At 40.4% G+C, this 20,033-nt stretch overlaps 1 long non-coding RNA gene across 1 annotated transcript; it reads right to left on the bottom strand.

Annotated features, from left to right (window-relative positions):
• Positions 1-2,030: 2,030 nt before the first annotated feature.
• On the bottom strand, positions 2,031-19,335 carry LOC125484330. Its single transcript, XR_007263155.1, has 3 exons — positions 19,256-19,335; positions 15,359-15,654; positions 2,031-2,378 (listed from the first exon to the last, which is right to left on the bottom strand). It is a non-coding gene; the product is annotated as an uncharacterized LOC125484330 (long non-coding RNA).
• Between the last annotated feature and the right edge of the window lie 698 nt (positions 19,336-20,033).

The following is a 20,033-nucleotide window of genomic DNA, read 5'->3' as shown; positions in this document are numbered from 1 at the left end:
CATCCTTGCCTCCTTGACCTATCCATCTTCTCTCCACCTATCTGCTCCTTTATCCACCTTCCATCATCGCCTCCCCCTCTCTCTATTTACTTCAGAGTCCCCTTCCCCTCCCCCATTTCTGAAGAAGGGTCCAGACCCGAAATGTCAGCTTTCCTGCTCCTCTGATGCTGCCTGGCCTGCTGCGTTCATCCAGCTCCACACTGTGTTATCTCTGACTCCAGCATCGGCAGTTCTGGCTATCTCTAACTTGTATCTAGTTGTCATCATGCAATAAGCTACTTCGTGTTTAAGACAAGAGCCTCTTTTTGTCAGGCTAATGGGTGGTTTTCCTGTATCACAACAGACCAAACAGATCTCCCTATAAGAGGATGGTGGCAGCAAATCTAGCAGATTGATTTTACATCAAGATGAGCTGTGGGGAAGATTAATCTTACTACAGCCTCCACATGGCTGGTCAGCTCTGTGCTTTTGCAAGTGGTCTGCAATACAGAAGTTGCTAATGCTCTTTTATTATAGTAACCTAACATCATTTGTGCTGACCACCTTCCCATATTATTTCCCCATATCAAGTATGTTTCGTGATCCTGTATTTATCCACGTGGGAGGTATGGTCTGCTGACCTAAGTTGAATTTTATAGACGATGCTCTCAATGATGTTAATTGTTGTTTGTGATTTTCAACTGCTATAGAATTATTATCACAGACCTCAGGTATCTTGGCTGAACACTGTAGAATTCTCATACGGCAGCAGTAGCAGAATCAGGATTCTGTGCCTTACAGAGGGTGGTAAGGATAATAGTCTGTCCGAGTTTGCTTCTAGTCTTCAGTTTAATGCCATGCTGATTCCAGATAGACACATGGAGTCAACTGTCACTGGCATTGTATTCTAGATTCATGTACAATATCCCCACTCAGCACAAAACCACATCAAGACTTGTGTGTACTGTTTATAGACCTATCTAAAGCTTTTTACAGTGTGTCTGCCACTCGAGACATGCCTGCAGGCATTAACAGAAGGTTTGCTTCAGGGAAACTCATCAATCTCTCCATACCATGTGTGTCTATCCAAGTCACAGAAGCATTAATTAGATAGTATCTGGATTTGTAGCCAGGCCTTTGTCAGTCAGTAAAACAGGAACAACCAGCGCAGGATGTTAACATTAAAGTTCTGTGCCGTCCTCAGCACTGGCCTTCCAAGGGGATGGTGCAGAGTAGAAAATCCCAATTTAGATCAGAACCCAGCATTTTAACATTGAACCATTCCAAATCAAATAACATCTGCCATATTTAAAATGGATATCTTGTGAAAATGTTAATGAAATTCAGCCCCATTATTTGTAGGTGTAGCTTGAAGAGGAAAAACAGCTTTTAAAAGGCAGAATTAAGCAGGTCTTACATGCTAAACACTCATACGCATTGTTCTTTACAGGGAGGAACTTAATCTGAACTTGAGAATCTTACAAATTTGAATGTGCTGTTCTTTCAATTTATGCCCACACTTTAAAGGCTAGTGACCTCTTTTCAAGCTGCACCCAAAATTGCACATTGGGAAAATTCAACATGGTGAGAATCCGAGTTTGCATCTAGTATTATGATGCATTGACATTAATAGTGATTGGATCTTGCACAGCAAATCCTTGTATATTTATGTATCACAATAGCCTGTAGCACATAAGAAAAGAAATATGCTTTTAAATCTAATATCTTCTTAGTCCTATAAGTGCTTAATAAAAATATAAGAAATGTTTTGGGGATATATAGTTTGTGATCAAGTTTTCTTGTGGAGAGTATATATCTGAAATAGCTGTCCACAATAGTTACTAAATCTCTTGTTTTTAGTAACTTTTGTCCTGATTTTATTTCTTCGAGAGAGTGCACACATTTCTGCATCTTGCTGCGTTGCTATGGCAAGCACCTTGTTAACGATTCATCAAATACATCACAATAATATGCAAATGCTGTGGTAGTCCTTTGAGAAATGTAGCAAGGTTGTTATGCTAAATGCAAAAAAGAAAACAGGAGAAAATTGCTGAAATTTGCAATGAATTTATTTTCAATATTAAAGTAACTTGCATTTATGCTGTTTGGGTTTGCAAATCCATCTTAATTTCCATTTCACTTGCATTTCCTTCCAAATACATTAGTGACGAGTCAGAACTGGGATGAAGTTAATGCTGTAGGTAATTCTCACTTCCAAACAGTTGGTTACATTCTGTCTTGGCAGAAGTTTATATTTACAGTTTAATTTCTAAGTGTCACAAAATGCTGAACAATAGCTGAGGAGCTGTACACCAAGGGCATTGAAGAGATGTTCTACAGCAAGGTTGCTGGCCCAATTTTCTCAGTTGCATGTAAAATAATCCGATAGATTCTTCATTCTAAATGAACAATCAATCATTGGTGCATCAGTAGAACTGGTGAAGGACAGCAATCTGTTAGCTATGCATCCATTACTCAAGTAACTTCAAGTCTGGGCAATCAAGACCTCATCTGAGATTGAATTTGCTTTAAATGTGCAGGTTTCAAGAAATTCTAAGTAAAGTTGATGGAATGCATTTGCAGCTTTTACATAAATAATCTCAACTCCTGCAATGAAAAAGATTCCAATCAATGAACTTGGGTTTATTTGTAATACAACTATCTTATTGTATGTTTTGGACTAATTTTTGCCATGTCTAATATTCTAATTCAACCTTCCCCAAGAAGAAGTTCTGAGTTTGTCTTGTTTTCAAATTCATTGAAAATGGGTATGATCTAAAGCCTTCCCAATCTATTTTTGGCATTTATTGCTAGGGTTGAAGTTTCAAAACAAGGAAGTCTTGTAATAACTGGTACAGGATGTTGGTGAGGTGGCCCTGGAGCACTGAGTACAATTTTGGTCCCCATATTTTAAAAAATGATTTTATAAAGGGATCAGCTGGCATTGGAGGCGGTTCAAAAGAGATTCGCCAGGCAGATTGCTGGGTTGAAGGGGTTGACTTATCAAGAATGGCTAAGTTAAGTCTTAATGAGGTGTGATCCTATTGAAACATACAAAATTATAAGGGATTTGACAGGATATATGCTGAGATGTTTCCACTCATTGGGAAATCTCAAACTTGAGGACAATTACAGAATAAAGGGGCACTTATTTAAAACTAAGATGTAAAGGAATTTCTTCTTTCAGAAGGTGGTGAACGTCTGTAATTCTTTACCCAGAGATTTGTAGAGGTTAAATCAATGAAAGTATTTACAGATGAGGTAGAGAGATTTGTGAAATATCATGGAGCTGATGGCTCTGATGGCATGAAAGAGGAGATTGTGCCTGAGGGACATCTTGTTGAATGGTGGAGCAGGCATGAGCAGCTGAATGGCCTACTCCTGTTCCTATTTCTTATGTTTTTATTCATACCTTTCAGCATAATTGGGAAAACCTTCAAAACTTTCACAATAATATTACCTTACTACTAGATTTAGTATGGTTCTCTGCTTTGTAGTTTTCAAATTCTGCATGGTCCACAATCCCATCACATATTTTAGTGGATATTTTAGGCTGCATATTTGCAATGTTTCTCCAAAAACTGTAGAGGTTTTGTTTTGGACTCAGTGAACAATTCAGGCACCACATGCACACGCTATGGCTGAAGTGATTTTTATGTTTGAGGTTTCCACTCATACTTATTTGTAGGATCAGAGATAGAAGAGCTTCAACCAATCAGCAATGTACTTTTTGTTCAACTTGAATTAAGAAAAAATCTTTTTTTTATTCTTTGTTAGCTGGGGCATCACAGGGTAGGTCAGCATTTGTTGCTCATCCCTATTTTCCCTTGATGAGTTGATGGAGAGCTGACTGAACTGCTGCAGCCCATCTTGATACATTTAAGAATAGCAACCTGGTACAATGTGATGAATACAGCTGGAAGTGGATTCATCACAAAAATGAATGTTTTTAATGAACGTCTGAGCTACTACCTGTGAATAATCTAATTTCAAGTGACTGGAAATGGCTTTTGAGAAAATTATACAGGACCACACACAATTTCCATTGATCCACACTAAGCAGTTTGACAGTAAATTAAATATGCAGAACATTTAAAACTTTTAAAAAGTGCAGTGTAGTCTTTGGGCCTGTAAAAATCAACTTAAGTTTAAACATCTCTGTAAAGGCCCCAAATTGGAGCAAATAGCAGAAACTTGCTATGATTAATTTAATTGGATTGCCAGTTAGGGTAGTGCCTGAGGAATGTATCGTTTGTCCTCAATATTTAATTCTAATAAATGTCTGTTGGATTCTTTAATACCATGATATCCATGCACAGTTTCATATGTTGCATCAGATAACAAGCGTTGCTAGATTAGGTTAAACACCTCGTCGGAGGCAAATTCAAGCCATAGCAACAGCAGTGTCTATCTGTAAGAGATGCCAATATCTTAATGGCAGAAAACTAATTGAAAACCAACTGGATAACAAGTTTGGACAGCAGTAAAGTGGACACACTTAAGCATCATCAGTTTTTGTAAGTACAGACAGCTGGACAAATCTGTAGATAGGGCATTGACCACCAGGAAAATAAAATGAATTTATCTTTGATTAGAATGTAAGCTCTTTCAAACTAAGATACACTTCTAAGATTAACTTTGTTAAAAACAAAAGGCTGAATTGTTCTTTTGTGCTGGAACGCAAAGCTAATGCAATGCATAGGAAGCTGGAAGCTGGAAGGCTAGAATGCTCTGCTCCTGACATATGAGTAATAGTAGTTTTTATAAAAACTACAAAGTCTTTGTTCTTAAAGAAGGAGTAGTTCGATGTTTATACCTTACCCAAAATTTGGGATACGTGGATTAACATGCTATAGTGCAAAGTTTTAGGTTGGAATAATAGTTAGCAGAAACCTCATTATGGGTTGGGCATCCAGTGACAGACTTACTGAATGACAATTGTTCAAACAATATATATTTTTCAGATCAAATCTCACATGATCCCAAAGCTTATCAAAATCAACAAGATCTGTGAGCACTGCAGTTCATCATCCCTACTGAAAAGCTCATCATCTGTAAAGTGTGGGTACAAAGGGACATTGGGCACAAAGGTCAGGAGATCTACTTCCAAAGGCCAGGCCAAACCCTAGAAGAAAATACAGGTGACCAACAAGACAACACGTTGGCAACAAAGGAAGTGTTTAGACGGTGCTCAAATGAAAATACATCAATGAGGGTCAGAGTCAACCAAGCAAAGGGTAAATTTCAGAAGATGTCCAAGCTTTCTATCTTATTTTGTTCTGGATATTCGATATCCACATACACTATGTCAATGGTATAGGATGATCAGAAGCTTTTACAACCATCAATATCATATATCCTGAAAAGATACATAACACACATTAAAAGCTAAAATTGACATTGGTAATGCCAACATTTTACGACTATGCACCCCAATAAAGATGTACCTCAACAAGTGGCTCACATTGCTATCCTAAGAGACACTGACTCACAGTGTATAATAGATCACCAATTCTGCACATTGGCAGAGTCATGCTGCAGTGCCAAATTCATAAGCACATCTTAGCTTCCTGAAATCTTCCAACAGATACCAACAGCCTAGAAATGGCATTATGCACAGATCTTGTTATAACAATTCAGGAGTTTAAAGTCATACCCACTGAGGGAGAACAGAGCATGTGATGGAATTGAGTCAGTCAGTGATCCACAAGGATATGACTTTGAAGTGAGATACAAACCAGGTACCTGCATAATTACATCTGACACACTGAGCAGATATCCAACTACACAAAGACCACGATATTCCTCCTGATCTACATGTTGATGTTCTTGACTGCAAAGCTGAAGATAAGAATGTTGTCAGACTGTTATACTTTGTCCAGAGCCGATGAGAACAATTGCAATCGGCAACTGCCAAAAAACAGCAACAAAAAGATCAATATCCCAGGATGGCCTGTCAGTATATGTCCATGTTATGCCATTGACAAATGGACATTGGACACGTATGATTACTAGTATATAAGACAGTTACTGGCCAGGCATGAATCAGGATATTGAACAATTTGTGAATGTTTGTGAGCCATCCCAAACATATTCACTACAGCAGACCAGAGAGCCTCTACATCCACACAATGTTCTACCCACTCCTTGGACAAAAGCAGTAACTGATCTATTCACAGTGCATTGGAGCAGATTACATCTTTGTGATGCATTGCTTCTTGAAATTTTCCCTTGTTCAATGATTTAGCAGCACAACAAGTATGACCATTGTTGACACGATGCACACTATTTTTAGTTTATTCAGTGTCCTGGATCACACAGTGTTTGACAACAAACCAAGTGGGGAGTGACATATATCTCATCAACAGTCCACTATGTGCACTCAAACAGTTTAGCAGAATGTATGGTATATTCTATCAAATCCATGACCATTAAGAGTTAAGCAATAAAACAAGATTTTCTCATTGTATTGTTGCATTTTTGTGCAACAGCAATGGAGAAGGGATTACCATCCCAAGCACAAGTTATGCTCAGAAGGAAGTGTGAACAACCATGGAAGAATGATTCATTCAAGGGTTCAACCCTGCAGCCCAATGGTCTCAATGTGGACTTCACAAGCTTCAAAATATTCCCACTCCCAACCTCATCCCAAGACCAGCCCAGCTCGTTCCCGCCTCCTTGACCTGTCCATCTTTTCTCCCCCCATCCGCTCCTCCCACCTCACTGACGAACCCCCCCCACCCCCACTTCCTACCTACCAGCCTCATCCCCTTGACCTGTCCGTCTTCCCTCAACTGACCAACCCCCATCCCAACTCCCTACCTACACTCACCCTTATCGGCTCCATCCTGCCTCCTTGACTTGTCCATCTTCTCTCCACCTATCTGCTCCTTTATCCACCCTCCATCATCGCCTCCCCCTCTCTCTATTTATTTCAGAGTCCCCTTCCCCTCCCCCATTTCTAAAGAAGGGTCAAGACTCGAAACGTCAGCTTTCCTGCTCCTCTGATGCTGCCTGGCCTGCTGTGTTCATCCAGCTCAACACCTTGTTATCTCAGACTCCATCATCGGCAGTTCCTACTATCTCTGAGCTAAAATGGAAAGCTTCTTTCCTTCCGCAGACTGCTCAACAATTACTCCTAACAATATCCAAAGAAGAGACTGCAACCTGACAGTCATAAACCCAGAAATATCAACTCCAATAAACAGGCAGTTACCACAAGACATGTGATGAACAAGAAAGAGCTTGTTGAAACAAAAGCGTTCCAACATTCTTTCAATAACATCTTCAAAAAACCCTATCTGGGCATCCACAAATCTTCAAACTCATGTTCACAAAATTATTAATTATGAAACCTTCACAACTGTGACAACATTTTATTACCCCTTTGGGCTAACTTTGTATCTTTACTAACTTATGCACATGAAGAAAACAAGTGCAGTTTATCTATATGTGGATGAGCTTCCATATCTATGTATTCAACACAAGGCAGCTGTGGGTCTCAAGGTTATTGCAACTTCAAGAGAGAAATGATTTTATATTTTGGTTTTCAGAAGTTGTTTGGTAATATGTGTTCAAGACATCTGGAAAAACTCAGCTATATGGTGTCATGAAGACATGCTGTCGTCACAAGATCTGCTGAATTTTTCCAGCATTTTTATTCTCATTTCAGATTTCCACCATACTCGATATTCTGTTTTCATTTGTCTATAAAAGCTTCTGCAGGTAGGGTGTCTGTGGAATGCTAGTGATGCAACCATTTTAACGGCATGGCAGCATCCTGATTTTAATTTACAAAACTATCATTTCACTTCAAGTGCTGTGCTAACTTTATAAAGACAAGGTTTTTAGTTTTTCATACAGTTTTTCATTCTGCTTTATGAAAACAATAACATCAAAAGTGGATATCTCAGTGCTTTTAAATCTTAGAGACACAAGAAAACCTTATTGCAGTTTTTTTTTATAAAAGCAGCTTTCAAAGAAACAATTTGAGTTCTCAGTGAGTGGATTTTTCCTAACTTTTCATCACAGTTTTCCTTCTTCTGCCCAAAACAATTGCTTGGGGAACCCACACACAAATATTTGGCTTATTACAGGACCCCTCTCCAATTACCAGCTGAAGTTCAACATCAACTTGATCAGCTGTCACCAAGGTGCGGTCTTTTGAAATGTTAGGAGACGAAGGAAGGGAAAGAGTTCCAGCTTTTGTCACAAGTTAATTCTTCTTTCTTTTTCTCGCTCAACTAAAGTGCAACTTGAAATATAGTTCCATGTGCATTTGCTAGTCTGGTTCCACTGTATTTCCAAGCTGGCTAACTGAATTCTTCTCCCAATATCTGAAGTTATCATACAGGTGGGAATTAAAGAGGGGATACACACTTCTTGACTCTGATTAAACTATCTTGTTTCGATGTCTTTAGATAAAGTAGTTTTCCTTTCAGATGCTTTGTTTATTCCTCATGGGAATCCTGGACTTGCTTCAATCTATGGCCAGGTGACTACAGCAACCAGTTTGGGTCAGTATTTGCTTTTCAAAACAAAAATCATTTTAATCCATGAGATACCTCAGGTATAACAATCAGAAATTAAAGTCTATATTTGCCATGATCATAAAATTAACAGCCTGGAACAGTGAATCCAGGCAGATAAATACATTTAAAATCTAGCTAAACTTTGGGTGAATCAAACAGTGACATACAGTACAAAACTAAAGCAATGGTAACATTTCACACTAACATTGGCTAAGCCAATTTGAGTGCTGTGTGAACTTTAGAGCATTCAATTATAAAGGAAGACATTAAAGCCATGGAAAGTATACAATGCATTTTCATCAGGCTGGTGCCAATGAATTGGAACATTCTTTTGAGGAGACGCTTGTGATAACTAGGATCATTTTCTTTGGTTCACAGCAGGGTAAGAGGAGTTTAAGATGATTGTAAGACTATAAAAGGTTATGAATTTGAACAGACTGTTTTCCAATGCAGTGTTAATAACAACTCTCCTCACTCTTATAATTTTAAGTCAGGAGAAATCTCTGCACAGAAAGTGTTGAAGCATTGATGCTTTTCCAGAGTCAGTGATTAAAACAAAGACTATTGCATCTTGTACAGGAAAATTGGAGAACTATTTTAAAAAAATAACAGGACTACAGAAAAAAATGCAATGCATTAATTTTTGGACTAGCTTGCAAAGACACAACACAGACCGGATGGAGTCTGGCTGTAAATTATGGTTCTACATAGACTAGGCTTGCTGACAGAAACTCGTGCTAAATGCAACAAATTGACATTGCAGTACTCTAAAACAAACCACTGAGCAGCATCAGTGCCGAATCAGTTGTTTAAACATAAGCATCCAATGCCTTTTGGAGGGAGTAAAAAATAAGATTGATCTTAATATAAAAATACTTGAAATGTTAAAAAGGTCATAATGCAATGTGGAAAAAGTGAAAAGGAATTTCAATGAATCCAGCTCCTACGTAATATGGAGGTAGACGACTTCACGGGAAGGTCTGGAAGAATATTCATTTGCTTTCTGAAATTTGGCAGCATACTTACTATCATTTGCAAACCAGATTGTGCAGGCAATTTGGACCATTCCAGACTGCAATTTACAGCAGAAACAGGGCTTAAGTTTGGAAGAGAGACTAAATACAATCTGTTCTTAGAGGTATAAAGAAAATGAAGAAGGGCCTGAGTGAGGATCTTAAAAGGATCATTGATATGTAACTGCATTACATTAATTATTGAACATTGTTTTTCATTTGCTGCCAGTTTCTCATCAATCTTATTTAAACATCTTTAAATCTATATAGTCCATTTTAGCCAATTCTTTTCTTGTTAGAAAGTCTCCTGAGCTGTTTACTCCTCTAGTTATTGTCAGAACTTAATGCAGAATTATAGAATAGTACAGCACAAAAGAGGGCCATTGGCCCATCAGGTCTGTGCTGACTGTTTTGAAGATCCATTCCTCATTCTGTCCCATATCCTCCAGATTTTATCCTCTTTCAAGTAATTCCCTTTCGAACATTGCTATTGAATCTGCAACCACTGCCCTATCACAATGTAGTCCAAATCCCAAACACATTGCTTCAACAAGGTTTTCCCCTACTTGCCTCTGATTCTGAATCATCAACTGGGGACCTGGCCATCTGCTGTTCAGGAACAACAATAACTTGCACTTCTATAGCAATATTTTAACATTGTATTTGGGACCAAACACTTCAAGATGCTTTATCAGAAAAATATAAGTGAGCCAAATAAATAGATCTTAGGGGAGGTGACTAAATACACAATCAAAGAGGTAGGTTTTAACAGTATCTTAAGGAAAGCAAGAGGGGCAGACCTGCACAAATATATATTGAAGGAATTTTAGAGCTTAGGGTCCAGTACAGAGGAATTAGATGACAGCAGGGTTGCAATAAACATAAAGTATTGAGCAGTACAGCACAGGAACAGGCCCTTTGGCTAATGATGTTGTGCCAAACATGACGCCAAATTAAACTAATCCCTTATGCCAGTCCTTGGTCCATATCACTACATTCCTTGCATATTCATGTGCTTATCTAAAAGTCCCTTAAACTCCGTTTTCATAGCCTCCACCACCACCCTGTCAGCGCATTCCAGACTCCTACCACTCTCTATTTAAAAAACTTGCCCCTCATAGCTCCAATGAACTTTCTCCCTCTTACCCTAAATGCATGCCCCCTGGTATTAGACATTTCGACTCTGGGAAACAGATTCTGTCTATCAACCCTATCTATGCATCTCATAATTTTATAGACTTCTATCAAGTCTCCCCTCAGGCTCCACCACTCCAGAGAAAACAACCTGAGTTTTTCTAGCCTCTCCTTATATGTCATACCCCTCTACTCCAGGCAGCATCCTGGTAAACCTCTTCTGCACACTCTCCAAACCTCTACATCCTTCCTTTAATATGGCAACGAAAACTGAACACAGTTCTCTAAATGTGGCCTAACCAAACTCTTATAAAGCTGCAACATGACATCCTGACTCTTGTACTCAATTCTTTGACTAATAAAGGCAAGCATGCCATATACCTTCTTCAGCACCAATAAATGACAATATTGGCTCTGTGTTAGAGCTTCTGATTTCAGGTCTCACATCAAGGCTTGACCACAGAGATTGACACTCCAGTGCAGTAGTTGGGGAACGCTGCACAGTCAGAGGTGTTGTCCTTCAGGTAAGATGTTAAGCAAAGTTTCCTTCTTATCTGTCTAAGGTAGGTGTAAAAAATCCCAGGATAGCATATCAGGAAGAAGAGAGAGGCTAACCCTGGTGTCATGACATTAATCGCTCAATCAACATCCCTGAAAGACAAATTATCTGTTCATCATTATGCTTGCTGACACTTACTGGGCACATATTATCTGTAACGTTTCCTATATTACAACATTGATCACAATTCAAATGTAATTAATTGCTGTAAAGTGTACTGGGACATCTAGTGGCCATCTACCACCACCACCCCCCCTACCCCCCCCCCCACCCCCCCCCCCCCCCCCCCCCCCCCCACACACACACATACGCGCGCACACACACACACCACACACACACACACACCACATATACACACACACACACCACATATACACACGCACACCACATACACACACGCATACCACATACACACACACACACCACATATACACACACACACACACACACACACACACACACACACACACACACACACACACGCCACCAAGGATCTATCTAACACATGCCTGAAAAATATTTAATGACACTCCCTCTAACACTCAGTGGGGAAGAGTCTACACACTCAATACCATCTGAGAGAAAATATTTCCCCTTTTATCCGTCTTATATGGGAGACTCTTTATTTTTAAACAGTGGTCCCTAGTTCTAGCTTCTCCCATGAGGAGAAATATTGTGTCAGTGTCCACCCTATCAACTCCCTTCAGGATTTTATATGTATCAAAAGATCAACTCTCATCCTTGTAAACTCCAACAGATACATGCCCAACCTATCCGACCTTTCCTCATAAGATTACACCAGTATCCCAGGGATCAGCCAGGTAATCCTTCTCTGTACTGCTTCTAATGCAGTTAAGTCCTTTCTCAAATTAGGCAATCAAAAATATACAGAGTTCCCTGGATGTGGTCTTACCCATGCCATGTACAACTGTCGCAGAATTTCCATACTTTTATAGTTCATTCCACTTACAATAAGCATCAGCATTCCCTTGCCTTTCTAATTACTTGCTGTACCTGCACACTAACATTTTAGCATTCAGTGCTGGGACACCTGGCACCTTCTGGATTTAGCAGCTCTGCAATTCCTCATCATTTAGAAAGTATGCTTTGTTTTTATTCTGCCTACAAAAATGAGCAATTTCACATTTTTCCACCGCATTCTTCACGTGCCATATCTTTGCTTACTCACTTAACTTATCTGTATCTCTTTGTAGCGTCCTTATGTCCTCTTCACAACTTACCTTCCTGCCTATCGTTCTATCATTAGCAAATTAAGTAATCATACCTTTACTTCCTTCCTCCAAGTCATTGATCTAGAATGGAAATAGTTAAGGCCCCAGCATTCCACTTGTCACAACCTGAGAATGACACATTTTTCCTTACCTGCTGTTTCCTGCTAGCTTACTAATTCTCTATGCATGCTGATTTGTTACCCCTAACACCATGAGCTCTTAATTTGTTTAGCAGTCTTTGATGTGGCACCTTTTCACGTCTTACTGAAATTTAATTACCCTAGATCTTCAGGTTCTTCTTTATCCATGTTGCTTGTTACTTCCTCAAACAATTCCAACAAATTGTCAAACGTGGTTTCCTTTTCATGAACCATGTTGACTCTGCATTGCATTAAGGCTTTCTAAGTTCCCTGCTGTAATCCCCTTAACAATATATTCCAGTATTTACCTTCGACAGATGTTAGGTTAACTAGCCTGTAGTTTCCTGCTTTCTGTCTCCATCCTTTATTCAATCTCAGAGTTACACTTCCTGTATTCCAATCTATTCTCCTGCCAAATTCAGGAAAATGGCATTTTCCACTAACCTCCCTTTGCTTTCATGACTTTGTTGCATTTGTACATTAATTGCCCATCAAGCTCACCAAACAAAATTAATTTTAGTAATTATTATTTTCACAATGTGATAAGTGTTCATGATAGCCAGTCCAAATTTTAAACTTTTTTTATTTGTTTTCCTTATTCCTTCTGTCTTACTTTCTCTATCTAAATCCAAATGATTCCCTCTCTTTATTGTTTTTTTTTTCTGATTTGATACTGAGTGACACAGTGGTGAGTACTGCTGCCTCACAGCACCAGGGACCTGGGTTCAATTCTAGGCTTGTACAACTGTCTGTGCGGAGTTTGCACATTCTCCCAGTGTCTGTGTGGGTTTCCTCACACAGTCCAAAGATGTGAAGGTTAGGTGGAATAACCATGCTAAATTGCCTATAGTGTCCAAGGATGTGCAGGCTAGGTGGATTAGCCATTGGAAACACATGGATAGGGTAGGGGGGTGGGTCTGGGTAGGGTGCTCTTCAGAGGGTCAGTGTGGACTCGATGGGGTGAATGGCCTACTTTCACACTGTAGGGATTCTATGAATTGACATCCTTCATGTCATCCTCTTCTCATTTTTTCCTATACTTAATTTTTATTCCTTCAAGGGGTTGGGGGTCTCTGGTTGGGCCAGTATTTATTGCCATCTGTAGTTGCCCATGAGAAGGTGGTGGTGAACTGTTTTCTTGAACCATTGAAGTCTATGTGCTGTAGATAAACCCACAATGCTATTAGAGGGGGTGTTCCAGTTTTGGACTGAGCAACACTGAAAGAACAACAGTATGTTTCCAAATCAATATTGTAAGTGGGTTGGAGAGGAACTTGCACAACACAGTGTTCCTGTGTATCTGCTGCCCTAGTTGAGTGTTTGGAAGATGCTGTCTAAGCAGCCTTGGTGAATTTTCACAGTGCATCTTGTAGATAGTACACACTGCTGCGACTGAACATTAGTTGTAGAGGGAGTGGATATTTGTGGATGTGGTGCCAATCAAGTTGGCTGCTTTGTTCTGGATGGTGTCAAGCTTCTTGAGTGTTGTTGGGGCTGCACTCATCCAGGCAAGTGAGGAGTATTCCATTACATTCCTGATTTGCGCCTTGTAGATGATGGACAGGTTTTGGGGAGTGAAGATGTGACTTACTTGCTGCAGGATTCCTAGCCTCTGACCTGCTCTGTAGCTAAAGCTTTATATGGATAGTTATGTTCAGTTTCATGCTAATTTCCCAACCCTTAAATGTCTGAGGAGATACACTATATACTGTGTTGACTATGCATGTCCCAGATGTCCCATTTCAATCTCTACCCTGCTTTTCAGTCACATCTTTGTATGAGAAACTGTTAAAACTTAAATGTACACAAATCTAAATCCCACTCCACTGCAGTATTACGGGAATGCTGCACTGTTGGAGGTCCCTTCCTTTCGAAAAGAGAATAGATCTCAGACCTTTCTGTACTCTCAGCTGTACTCTCTTTAAGAGTCAGGATACTATTTCAAGGAACAGCAAGTCAGTTCTCTCCGATGTCCTGGCCAACATTTCCCCTTCAAACCACCTCGCAAAAATTGGGCATTATATCACAGTCAGGTTTATGGAGTTTACCGCGGTCAAGTTGCCTGTCCCATTCCCTATGTTACGACCAGTGCCTCCATTTCAACAAGGACTTCACCAGCTCTGGAATGCTTTGAAAGCACATTCACTGAACGCACGACTCAAATAAAATTTTTTTTTACTTACAAGTTGCCCCAAAATCCAGCAGAAACTGCCCCAGGCTGAACTAAAGGCATACTATCCGGTGAAATCAGATTTCATAGACTAGCACTTTAGTGGTCGGGGCTGAGGACAGAACCCGAAAGACTGTGGATTCACTTTCAATAAATCATTGACGAACAGGTGAAATTGACTTAAATTGAGAAATTCAATATTGACGAGGTACCTGCTGTCTGTAAGAACACTGCATCTGATAGAGGATTAAATAGCAGCTCAGTTAAACTCTCATGCCTCATTCAATCCGCTTCCCGGACTCATCTACACATACCACCCACCCCCCTCCCATCGCTGTGTTGGGCAACCTGTTGGCCACTGATAACGAAGGAAAATATTGACCCAGTTCATTTAGCCTGGAAAAGACTCGTGTTCAGATGCCCCCAGTTAATGCTGACACAAGACAGTACAAAAATAAGATAACAGCTTAACACATCGTTAAATTATTGCGAAAATGTAGGCGCTTCTTTTTGGAAAAAAGATTTCTTTAAGAGTGGTATCGCAGTTGAGGACTTTTAAAAAAGTCCTGTTTTAGCCACTGAGAATTGCTGTCCCCTTACCTTCTCCAGTACACGCCGCTGAGCGAGCAGTTGGAAGTTCTGCCTCAGGAATGTGAGCACCGTTATCCCTGGCGCTTGAGCTCGGCTAGAAACTCCGAATTGGCCCGTTCACTTGAGCAGCAGTTTCCCCCTCTATCCAGTACCGTCAGCAGGCTGGCCAGCGGCGCTTTGGTTGAACATAGCTCGACACTCACTGGCTGTGTGACTGTAGCCCCTCTGGAGGATGGTGCCTGATGAAGCCATCAATAAGCTGGCTGGGGACAGCTCTGCTCTGAACGGCAGCACACTGGGAAGATCTAGAGAGAGAGAGAGAGAGGGAGACAACCAGCTGTCAACCACAAAGGAGGAATAAATAGAAAAGTACGGAGCATTAATCACATTTTTATCATCGAGATACCGTGCCTGATAGGGAGTAGTGGAAGCAGATCCAACAGTAACTTTTGAAGGGAATTAGGTAAATACTTGAACAGGAGGGAACTGCAGGACAAAGGGGACAATAGCCTGAGACTATTGGAATGCTCTAGCAGAGGAACGATGGGCCAAATAGCCTATTGCTATGCTGTAAGTTTCCATATTACATGGAGCTTCAAAGTGGAGGTCCCTTCACCAGTACGCCTTTGAATAATTAAAATTAATCACACAGCAAGGTACTGAACAATGCAACAGATTTGAAACAAAAACAGATATTTCTGAAGAAACTCGGCAGGTCTGGCAGCATCCGTGGAGAGGGAAAGCAGAGCTAACATTTCGGATCCAGTGACCCTTCTGCAGAGCTGATTGAAGCTAGGGAAAAACGGTATGTATGCTGAAGACGGGAGTGGGGGGACTCTTTTGGTAAAGGAGTAAACAATAAGTGAAGGTGCAGCTCAGACAGAAAGAACACCTATTGGACAAAGGGTTCGAAAATGGGAGTGGAAGAAAGAAAAGCTGATAACAGGGACCATCAGTAGGTGAAAATGGGTTGGCTATGATGAAAGGAGCCTATGTGATAACCTGGTCTGTCGTGTGGCCCTGGGAAAAGGACATAGAAGAAGACCCTAAAACTAGGCTCTGGGCTGGCACTGCAAATATTGTACTTCCATACATTGGGAATGCCGACGCCCACTATTGATGTTTTAATTAACCTATTCTGACAGGATATTCTGGAGCAAGCGGGACTTCCATCCAGGCCTCCTAGCTCCAAGGTAGAGACATTACCACTGCACCACATGAGTCCTTCATTAGTAATGGAATTCTGGAATACTGATCCAGTGACATTGCCATTACAAAAGTGCCTCCTCCTGATCCCCATTATATCTTGCCAACTAACCTGAGATTGGTTTAGCAGTAGCACAGGCAAGAAACTAATTATTCCTTAACATTCAATGGTATTACCATCACTGAACCCCAATTATCAGCAGCCTGGGGTTATAATTGACTAAAAACTGAACTGCACCAGCCAGTGGCTATAAAGCCAGGCCAGATGCTCAAGCAATACACCCCCTGACTCCACACATATAGTTCTAAGAGGGCTCAAGTCAGAAGTGTGATGGAATACACCCCTCCTGCCTGGATGAATGCAGTTTCAACAATAATCAAGAAGCTTGACACCATCAAAGACAAAACAGTGCAATTTGGCACTCTATCTAATACCATCAACATTCACTCCCTCCACTCCCAATGTACAGTAACAGCAGTGTGCATTATTTGTCAGACACACTGCAGCAATTCATCAACACTTCTTCAATAGCATTTGATTTATTTGATTTGATTTTGATTTATTTATCGTCGCTTGTATTTTGTTACAAAATACAGTGAAAGGTGTTGCATAAAGTCTCCACTCTCCGCCGCCATCTTAAAACACAGAAAAATAAACCAAAACATAGCATCTTTCAAACCTATAACCTCATCCACCCCAAACATCAAGGCTGCGGTTGCTTACTGTCTGCAAGTTCCCCTCTAAGCCACACGTCATTCAGACTCGGAAGTGTATCTTTGATGTTTCACTGTTATCGGGTCAAAATCCTGGAACTGCACCTTTGGTATACCTGTTCCAGATGTACTGCTGTGCTTTAAGGAGACAGCTCGCTACCATCCTCTCAATATTGGTTACTGTAACAGATGCTGGCCTTTGTAATAATGCCTCCATCCCCATGAAAGTATAACAAAAAAATCTTTGCATCGGAGTGATGGTGAGTTTAAGTCCCACTCCAAGGACGTAAGCACACAATGTAGGCTGACTCTTTAGTTCTGAAGGAATGCTGAACTCCATGTAGCGCAGTCCTTTGAGTGAGATATTACACCACTACTCCCTTCTCCCTTCCCAGGTAACCATTTCATGGCAGGGGAGTTCGCCTGGTGCCCTGTCCAACAATTATCTCTCAACTAATGCCAGTGGTAGTTTGTGGAATCTTGCTGTGCTAATTTAGATGCTATGGGATTCCTACTTTCCAACAATGACTGTTTTAACTTTAATTGATTGTAAAGCACTTCAGGATATCCTGAGGTCATGAAATTACATAAATGGGAATTCTTTCTTCTTATCTCTAGAATTAGCCTCATTATACTTGTGGGTGGTATTTCACTGAGTCTTCAATCTCAAAGGTATATTTCATATAAATTCTAAACCTGAATGGTTTATCACTAGCAGAACACTGAATTGGTGATTTAGTGACAGGGACAGGAGTATGGGCAAGGGGAAGGTAATATAGTTGGAAATTTGCCCATCTGTTAGTTAAAGCAGAACTATGTTTTGGTGCCAGTGGGAAGATCAGTGGTCAATAAGTATCCATGACAAGGAGAAAAAGGTACAGTATTCCATAAAGATACGCCATTGTTCTGCCATTCTCACATTTTGATCACTTAATCTGAACTATCAACATCCTTTCTCCGCCAGCACTCCAGCACCCCCCAGACTATTGCATAAGTACTGCACCCTGCACACTTCACATCAGCTCTGATGAAGAGTCATCTAGGCTTGAAACATTTGCTTGCTTTCTCTCCATTGATGCTGCCTGACCCACTGTAATCTCCAGCATTTTTTGTTTTCAGTATTGCATAGTGCTGTGTATGTTCCCAATGCAAAACTGACCACTCTAATCCATCAGTACATATGCAGTTGCATCCTTGATGTTTGGACAGGATTAATTAAATGTTAAATTCATTGTAAGATTCAGGTCTCTATACAGATACAGTATAATGTTAATATGATAACTCAGCAGCTATTTAACAGAAGGGCTGATTTGCAAAGTAATTCTGATTATTACTGTTGCTGTCTTTTCTTGGATTCTACAACTAGTTTAAAACTTAATGCAAGGAATTTTTGTGACCTGGTTACTTGTTCTCTCCTCAGAACAAATCTTTGTGCAACAGACACAGTCATATTCGGTCACATTCAGTCTGGCACAACTGTCTCACCTTTCACACTGCAATAGTCCTAGTGATGGTGTTGCCAATAAACACAGGCTTTCCATTACGAACCTTGTCATGCAAGAGTAGAGCTGTGGGAGTGCTCCTTCAGGAGCTGGTCCGCCAAAGATGAATTGTCCTATTAATGTTGAGGGTTCATCCCCACAGTACAGCTTTGTGACTTTAAGGTGACCCAGACGTTCACAGACACAGGGCTGAGTCCTGCTTTCAGCGAATGTAGCAGATGGGGAAGATAGATGACAGTTTTAGAAAACCTGCAAAGACTACCCATCACTTTCTTGTATCACATGCAAACACCACGGACTTCCCTCTCAGCTTGGCTGAGACGAAATATGAAAGCACTTGCCCACCCCTGCATTTCCTTCCATTTCATGGTAAATTTTCTAGTAGCAATTATCACTGGAACTCTTGGAATAACAGCAATAGTAAAGGTGAGTCTATAAAATACACTTGTTGAAAAATATAGCTCCAAATTGCATGTTTACTCACGTGAACTCGAGTGTCACAGTAGGTGCTCTTCAAACTTCCAACATTTCCACATGACTTCTCCTGGCAGGGCAAAACGATAGCCAACTGGAGGCAGTGAGCTGCACTTCAGAAGTTCACACTGCGTTTTGATAGAGAGAATGATGCAGGGCGAAGTTGGAGCCCTCCCTAAGCTCACAGCTAATAATATCCTTTTCCTGTTTTTCTCTCACTCACTTACTCTTGCAGATATACATTAAAGCATTGTACTGTGGCTACAATATTAAGCCGTGTTAGCAGTATCTGAAGGGTATTTTGCATGCAGCTTCTTAACATATGCTCATCTTTAATTTCTTTAGGAGTTCCCCGAGATCCTGGCTGAGCTTCTAGTGCCTCAGAGGAAAACACTTTAGAACATAATGTCACGCACTTCATCTGCTGCAAGCATCGACATAAATATATCCACCTCTAGGGGAATCAAACAATCCGTTTGAGGAGAGAACAGAGAGTGAAACGGAGTTCATGAGAGAGAGGAAATCTGGGATTCAGGAGCTATAACCTGCAATGAGACATTGCTACCTACATCAAACTATGTTTTTTTTAATTCCTTCAGAGGATATGGTGATGTTGGCAAAGCTAGAATTTAATGTGCATATTAGTTGTTTTTGTTTAGATGATGTTTGGCCTCATTTCTGAATCACTGCCAATGGATTATTTATCATTTCGCAATGCTTTTAAGATAACTGGCTTGCCCATACCTGAAGGTGGTTATGAGTCTATTACATTGCTTTGGGTCTGGAAC

The sequence above is a fragment of the Rhincodon typus genome, chromosome 11 (genome assembly GCF_021869965.1).
Source record: "Rhincodon typus isolate 14 chromosome 11, sRhiTyp1.1, whole genome shotgun sequence".
In the NCBI taxonomy this organism is placed as follows: domain Eukaryota; kingdom Metazoa; phylum Chordata; class Chondrichthyes; order Orectolobiformes; family Rhincodontidae; genus Rhincodon; species Rhincodon typus.
The sequence above is the reverse complement of the archived record's forward strand: the minus strand, read 5'-3'. Positions and strand labels throughout refer to the sequence as shown.